This window comes from Zingiber officinale, chromosome 11B (assembly GCF_018446385.1).
Source record: "Zingiber officinale cultivar Zhangliang chromosome 11B, Zo_v1.1, whole genome shotgun sequence".
NCBI lineage: Eukaryota > Viridiplantae > Streptophyta > Magnoliopsida > Zingiberales > Zingiberaceae > Zingiber > Zingiber officinale.
The window spans coordinates 22,240,771-22,249,157 of record NC_056007.1 but is presented as its reverse complement, the minus strand read 5'-3'; the positions used below and the strand labels follow the sequence as shown (position 1 = coordinate 22,249,157).

Genomic DNA, 8,387 nt, shown 5'->3' with positions numbered 1-8,387 from the left:
TATTCGCCTATTTTCGGTATTTTACACTTTTTCTATGAATAGAGTTAGGTTACAATCTTTATATCAAAACATTCATTGTTCAAAGAGGAACAAAAGTCCTTATTAATTTTCTGAAAAGAAGTCATCTATTGTTCAGATTAAATCATGCAAGATTCAGATTTAACAACTCATAATCGAGTTTAACAAGTTCAAAGCACACAATAAGTCCCTAATCCACATATATTAGGCTCTGATACCAAATGTTATTTTCAAAACAGATCATAATATTGACCTAGGTTATATGCGAAAATAGAAACTTAACAGGAAACAAAACTGAATGTGAAAACTTACCTGTTTGTTCCATGGTTTCACAAATCTCTTTGAAGTGGCGATTAATCTCGAACAAGGCTTCTTACAGTTGGTCTTCCTCTCTGCACCCACTACTGTATGACAGAATTTTATGAAAAACTGCCTGATGATTGTGGGAAGAGAGGGGGCCTAGCCTCTATATATAAGAAAATCTTAGTCACATTGGGTCCTTCCATAAAAGGCTGAATTTGCTAATTAGGTCCACACTAAAAACCGTCAACCCACATTGTTAATAGGTGCACACTAGCCCATGTATAACAGATTACAACTTTATTGGGCTTACCATGTTTATCTCATCCAGACTTGGGCCCAACCCATGTTTAGAAAACACCCATAAATAATGTGGGCTCAATCAAGAATAATCTAACAGTACCAAGAAGGGACTGAAATGTTCAGGTATGATTTTGGTGTTTTGTACTCAAAGCTTTGTGCTTATGAAGCACTTGGGCTCAGCAAACCTACCATTATCAAGCTTGTTACACACTATCCTTCACTTTTAGTTGGTGGTGTAAGTGCAAACTTTCATAAGGTTCTTGGGAAATTGAAGAGCCTAGGTATTGAGCTGGATTGGATCCGAGGATGCTTGTTAGACAAGAGTTTTTATATTTGGAAATGGATTCTTGGTGTGTTGAATTTTCTTGATGGAATTGGTTGTGATAAGAATGAATTGTCTTCTCTGGTTAGAAACAACCCAAATTTTGTTTTTGATGATTCTGGAAAGAAAATATACATTGTAGTTGCAATCCTGTTAAAGCAAGGAGAAAGTCCAACATATTAGTTTTATTTGTGCAGTAGCCACAAATCCTAGCTGGGAACTTCACGAAAAACTTGTTGCAGTCTGTGCATTCCTTAGCAGAGATTGGAATGTCAAGCGATGATATTGGTAGCATTTTGTCTTCCCAAACCCAAATTTTGGGTTCTTGTTCGTGTAAGAAACCTGATGTTGTTTTGACAAACCTAAATATATCCAAGATAACGTTGTGTGATATTATAAAAGAAGATCCCAGTCAGTTTGAAACATTAGTTTCAAAAAAGAAGGTTGATGTTCTCATTTTCCGTAACATGGATGGACATTTTCTTCAAGAAAAGACCAATTTCTTGTTGAAGCTGGGGTTTATAGAGAATTCTGATGAAATGGCTAAAGCACTGGGCAAATTCTGAGGGAGAGGGGACCAACTGAAAGAGCGACTTGTCGTCCTAGTGAATGCTGGATTAGATTGCAACACCATTTCTCAAATGATTAAGGCAGTTCCTACCATTCTTAATCAATCAATAGATACAATTGAGAAAAAGATTGACTTTCTTCTGAATCACATGGGATATTCGATTGAATCACTTCTTGACTTTCCAGCATTCTTGTGCTACAATATAGACAAGATCCAGCTGAGGTTTACTATGTATGCTTGGCTCAAAGAAAGAAAGGTAATAGCTCCTGGAAGAAACAGGAAAATTGTCCGCTCAAATGTAGCTTTGAGTACGATTCTTACATACTCAGACACAAGGTTTGTGAAATACGTCGTCAATCTTCATCCCAACGGGCCTAACGAATGGGAGAAGTTGAAGAATTCCTTTTCATCAAAATAAAAGTTTAGCAGCATTGCCTACCCTTCACCCGTTTCCATCCTCACAAACATTCGGTGTTCTTTTGGCACCAATGTTCTTCGTAGTGGTATAGTCATAAGCAATGGCCAGTTTCTGATGCCTACTCATCCTATGAGCATGATAGCAACTTCTCTAAATTATAGATCTTCTGATACAACTCCGGATCAACTCCAAGCCAATGAGATAGGACTGCAAGTCGAGATGTACGTCCCTAACCACGAGGAGCATGAAGAGGACTTGCACGTGCCAGCTGAGCTGATAATGAAAACAAAGGTCAAGCAAGTTCAACATGTTGTACAAGCATTGACATCTCGTATCTTGGAAGGGCAGGCTATGGAGTTACAGTCGATGTCATGCCGAATGATCAACTTCAAACAAGTCGACCCTAAAATGGGCCAATTAGCTGCGGAAGATTGGAATATCATGATGCAACATGTTCCTACCCAAAAACCATACTAGAATGGTGGAAAAATTCACCATTCTGGTTGGAATTGGTGTGTCATTTAATGTCACCTACATTTTGGACGAATTCCCAAGTTGGAGGACAGCTAGAGGGAGTGTGCATAAAGATTTGCATTCATCATCTTCTCTTTCCATGCATTGGAAACTACCATTTGTTGGAAAGGGAGTGTGCATGAAAACTTGCATTACTTGCATTCATTATCTTCTCTTTCCATGCCTTGGAAACTACCATTTTCAGTTCTATATAATGTCTTGAGTAGATATCAAAGAGGGTAGCAAACATTATATTTTGAGAGAGTTTTCCTCCTTGTTGTTCTTCAGCAACTCTGCAGGGATTACGGGTGAGCACTTGTAATTCTCAGCGCTTTTATAATATCAGTTCTTGGTTTTGTTATAATCATTGGGCCGATATTCTCCATTGTTCTCATAATATTGGTTCTTGATTCTCTATAATCAACGGGTCAATATTCCATCCCTCCGAAACCTCCTTTGGACGATCCCAGAACTGAGTTCCAATTTTATTGTTGCTGGGTCTCGCGGCATTGTTCGTCGAGGTTCGCATAATCTTTGGTATCATAGCCAAGTTCCAAATCAGGTTTATCTATCTTTCCTAGTGTTTATTTTGTTTTTATCATCACAATCTTGTTATCTTCATCTACTTTCTAGTATTGTTGCAAAAAATTAAAAAAAAAAAGAAAAGAAAAAAAAAGGAAGAAAAAAAAAAGAACAGAAAAGAAAAAAAAAAAGAAGAGAGCAGAAAAGAAAAGGAAGAACAAAGATCGTTTGATCTTTTTGATTGCATCTCGTGACGTGATTCCGATTCCATTTGTACGTTTCTTTTCAACTCCATTTACCATCTCCATTGTGCTACTTTGATTTGATTTTCTCTATCTTATCATCAATTCTATTTTGCTTCATCATATCATCATTTCTGTTTGCTTCATATCTTCTTTCCATCGTTCCTTGATTGATATCGTAACCTCGATCCAACTGAGCCTAGAATCGGTATTCTGAGTTTGTTGGGTTGAATAAGTGTTTGCTTGTTTTGACTTGCTTAGTTTCTCTAGAACTTTTTGGAGGAAAACAAGTGAGCAAAGAGAACTCAATTTTCTGAGCGAAACACGAGTGTTTTTGTGACATCCAACTGAGTGCAAATACGTCAGGGAGTGAGTGAGAATCCTCCTTTGTTCATAATATTTCAGTTGCAGCTCACTATGTCTCGAGAGCACGGTGGCAGGGTTGATCCAAGTGATGGAGGAGGGGCTGATCATACTACAATCATGCGGGCTATGCAGTAAAAATTTGAGCGCATGAATGTCGTATTCAATGAGATTCGAGATCGGTTGGATAGGCATGAGGATCGGCTCGAACAACTTCAGCAAGAGCCATTACCTAGGCATCGGAGACCCGATCAGCGGCCACATTTTGCTCCAAATGTCCCAGATGATGACTATGATGATGGGGCGAGCAATGAAGTGGTCTCCAATGCTACTTGGAGGAGGGCTAGGGCTATCAGACCCGAAAGGCCAAGGCATGTTCAAAGGAAACACCGAGAAAGGGAAGCCGTAGATCGTAACATGGGCACCATCAAGCTGTCCATTCCTCCATTTCAAGGTAAAAATGACCCTGATGTTTATATTGAATGGGAGAGGAAAGTTGAGCTGGTATTCGATTGTCACAATTACTTGGAGGAGAAGAAAGTGAAGCTTGCTGCGGTGGCTTTTACCGACTATGCCATTATATGGGGGGATCAGCTGACCCTGAGTAGACGTCGAAACCGTGAGCTTCCCATCGACAATTGGGAGGATATGAAAGTCGTTATAAGAAGAAGGTTTGTTCCATCTCACTATTATCGGGACTTACATTTGAAATTGCAAAGTCTGAAGCAGGGGTCCATGACTGTGGAAGACTACCACAAGGAGATGTAGATAGCCTTGATTCGGGCTAACATTGAGGAGGACCGAGAGCCGACCATGGCTCGGTTCATTTGTGGCCTGAACCGTGAGATTGTCAATATTGTTGAGCTGCATCACTACATGGAGCTTGACGATGTGGTACACATGGCAATGAAAGTTGAAAGACAACTCAAGAAAAGAGTGTGATCATCTTCCAAGTGTGAGGCTGCGAGTTCATCCCCTTAGAAGCAGAAGTGGGGATCATCAAAACCAACTGAGAAAGCAGTTTCAAAATCAAAGGGAGAGACGAATGTGGCCAAGACATAACCTAGCAACAAAGATAGGGGTAACTCATCTTCCCAACCTCAAAGAAATCGTGACATCAAATGTTTTCGTTGTTTAGGATCAGGTCATATTGCTTCTCAATGCCCAAACAAGTGATCAATGATCATATTGGATAATGGAGAGATCGAAACTGAAGAGGAAGATGAAGGAAATGAGTCCACTCCATCAGTTGAAGATACTAGTGATGTTCAGCTTGATGTTGATGGCCAAGCTCTTGTTGTGCTAAGAGCTCTCCATATGCAAGCCAAAGAAGACGATGACGGGCTGCAAAGGGAGAACATCTTCTACACCCACTGCCATGTGAAAGATCGGGTATGCGATTTGATTATTGATGGTGGCAGTTGTGTTAATGTGGCAAGCAAGTTAATGGTGGACAAGCTTGGTCTACCTACCTTGAAGCATCCAAAGCCATATAAACTCCAATGGCTCAATGACAGTGGAGAAATGAAGGTAACCAAGCAGGTCCTTATTTCATTTACGATTGGAAGGTACACAGATGAGGTTCTGTGTGATGTTGTACCCATGCAAGCTAGCCATTTGCTTCTTGGAAGACCGTGGCAATTTGACAGACGAACCACACATGATGGGTATAAGAACCGCTACAGCTTCAGTAAGGATGGTAGGAACATTACACTTGCACCTTTGACACCTCGTCAAGTATTTGAGGAACAACTCCAGATCAAAAAGTCCATTGCAGCAAGAGGAAAAGGTGTGGCTGAGATAGAAAAAGAAAATGAGATTGAAAATGAAAAAAAAGATGGTGAACTAAGTGTTGGTGCGGCTAGCACTAACGATTTAACCCAGGTTTTGATGAATGACAAATAGGTTAAGTTAGTCTTGTTGTTCTCTGACACTTTGATCGAGTGTGCAGGAGAAGTCCAGACAGGTCGACGGGCTGACCGGATGTCTGGCACGAAGTCCAGCTAGGTCGACGGGCTGACCGGATAGCTGGCGAGAAGTCCAAGCGGGTCGACGGGCTGACCGGACGCTTGGCGAGAAGTCCAGCTAGGTCGACAGGCTGACCGGATAGCTGGCGAGAAGTCCAAGCGGGTCGACGGGCTGACCGGACGTTTGGCGAGAAGTCCAGACGGGTCGACGGGCTGACCGGACGTCTGGCAGGTAAGTGAGGTAAGTCACTGGAGGGGAGTGACTGTGAGGACGCGTTCCCGGGAAGGGGACATTAGGGGTCGATCCGGCTTAGATCCATTTCGGATGTCTAAGTCGAGATCGTGACTAGATTCCGGTCTCGGAAAGACGGAATCTAAGTCATATTCTTTTTATCCATCTGTTGAACTTTAACTGTGCTAACAATTTATTTTACAGGATGTATATTTGCCTCGGACTAACCTTGTTTTGTAGGAAAAAGGAGTCGTTCTGGAACAAGGTGGTCCGGGCGCCCGGAAGGCGAATTTTATCCAGCCAAGTCGTCGCCACGTGGAGCATCTTGGTTTGAGCAGTTACGTCACACTCCAGGCGCCCGGAAGGGATCCAGGCGCCCGGAACAGCATATAAAAGAAGCCCCAGGCAGGAGCTTCAAAATGAACTTTTACTGAGAACTCTTCTACTGCTGATCTTGCTGCTCGACATTCAAGTGCGACGTCAACTACGATCCGACAAAAGTGCTCTTCCGGTTTTTATTTAATTTTCTCTGTCGGTATTGCTTTATTACTAGCATTTCCTGTACTTATTCTGTAATCATATTTCGACTTGTTAGTGATTGCCCAACGAAAGTGGTCAAGGACCACGGGCCTTCGAGTAGGAGTCGTCACAGGCTCCGAACGAAGTAAAAACATCTGTGTCTATTTTATTTTTCCGCTGCGATTATACTCGTCTTTTTCGAATCGATATTCACCCCCCTCTATCGAATCTAACGGTCCTACGAGTGGTATCAGAGCCGGTACCGCTCTGATTTGGTGCAACCACCAATCAGACAGAGGGTGAATTTTTTTTGTTTTTTTTATAATTAACTTTAAAACTGGTGTTTCGTTGACTTAATATTTCTCTAAACAATTTAAATTAGTGCAACACGAATCTAGATTTTTTTTATTTTTTCTCTTCCCGCACTACTAATCCAAGACCAAGTCTTGGGATTTTTTCTGGTTATTTACCTGTGCACAGAATGTCCCAACAAGAAGGATTCAGCACAGTGCGACCTCCACTCTTCAACGGGGACGACTTCCCTTACTGGAAGAAGCGCATGGAGGTCTACCTCAAAACAGACTTCGACCAGTGGATGAGCATCACGAGACCCTACAAAATTCCAGTGGACAACGCCGGGAATCTAGTGGATCCAGAAGACTGGACAGCAGATCTCAAGAAAAAAGCATCAACAGAAAATAAAGCAATCAACACTCTACAGTGCGGATTGACAAGAGAAGAACTGAACAGAGTCGGTCCACACAAGAACGCTAAAGAGCTATGGGACAAGTTGATCGAACTGCACGAGGGAACGAGCGACGCTAAGGTAACAAAACGAGACCTGTTTTTAAATAAAATTTTTAATATAAAAATGCAGGAAGGAGAAACAGCGAATCAACTACACGCGAGGATCAAGGACATCCTCAACGGGCTTCATGCGATAGGCCACCAGATGGAGAACAGAGACTTAATAAGGTACGCATTAAACGCCTTTCCACGTAATAGTTTATGGGCATCAATAGTGGATGCCTACAAAATTTCTAAGGATCTTTCTAATTTAAAATTAGATGAGCTTTTCTGTGAATTAGAATTACACGAACAAACTAATGCTAGAGCCGAGAAAGATATAGCTCTATTTGCAGGGTCCTCCAAAGAAAAGAAAAGCAAGCCTGAATTTGAAGAAGAATCTGACCAAGACTCCGAAAACGAAGAACACCTGGTGAACTTGGTAAGAAAAATGTTCACTAGGAGAAAGAGGAGCTTCGGCAAAAAGGATCTTCAAAAGATCAGCTCTCCCTCAGAACAAAAGAACGTGACTTGCTACGGCTGCAACAAAAAGGGACATTACAAGAACGAATGCCCAAAACTAAAGTTCGACAAACCAAAGCCAACAAAAAAGAAAGCACTCAAAGCAACGTGGGACGACTCCTCGGACGAATCAGAGGAAGAAGAGCAGAAACATCAGAGCCACCTCGCACTGATGGCCCGCGAAGCCGAAACTGAAAATGAGTCTGAAGATGAAGACGGGTCCGAACCCGAAACAAGCCACGAGTCCGTACTCGTTTCCGAAGGCTCGAATAAGGTATATTTTAATTTAAACAAAAAGTTTTTTAGAATCATTTCGTGTTTAAATAGTAAATTAACTAAAGTAGAAAATAAAAACAAATCACTTCTTGAGGAAAATCAAAACCTCAAGGAACAACTAAAAAATTCGAATCCAACTCAAGATCTAACACTTGAGGAGGAGAATTTATCATTAAAAAATGAAATAAACAATTTAAAGGAGATGTTAGAAAAATTCACAACCAGATCAAAAAATTTAGACTTAATCCTAAATAATCAAAAAGCATGTTATAATAAAACCGGACTAGGATATAAGTGTTAGGATCGAAAAGAATTTAGATATCTCCACAATGACATGATATTGTCCACTTTGGGCCTAAGCCCTCATGGTTTTGCTCTTGGGCTCTACCCAAAAGGTCTCATGTCAACGGAGATATCTTTCTCTTATAAACCCATGATCTTTTCCATGTGTTTTCAATATGGGACTATGTTTGCAACCTTGCAACCCCAACAATCCCCCCCTCAAACAAAGGA

The 8,387-nt window shown here is 41.2% G+C and overlaps 1 pseudogene; it reads left to right on the top strand.

Moving 5' to 3' along the window:
• Positions 1 to 688: 688 nt before the first annotated feature.
• On the top strand, positions 689 to 1,932 carry LOC122033834 (annotated as a pseudogene).
• Positions 1,933 to 8,387: the final 6,455 nt, after the last annotated feature.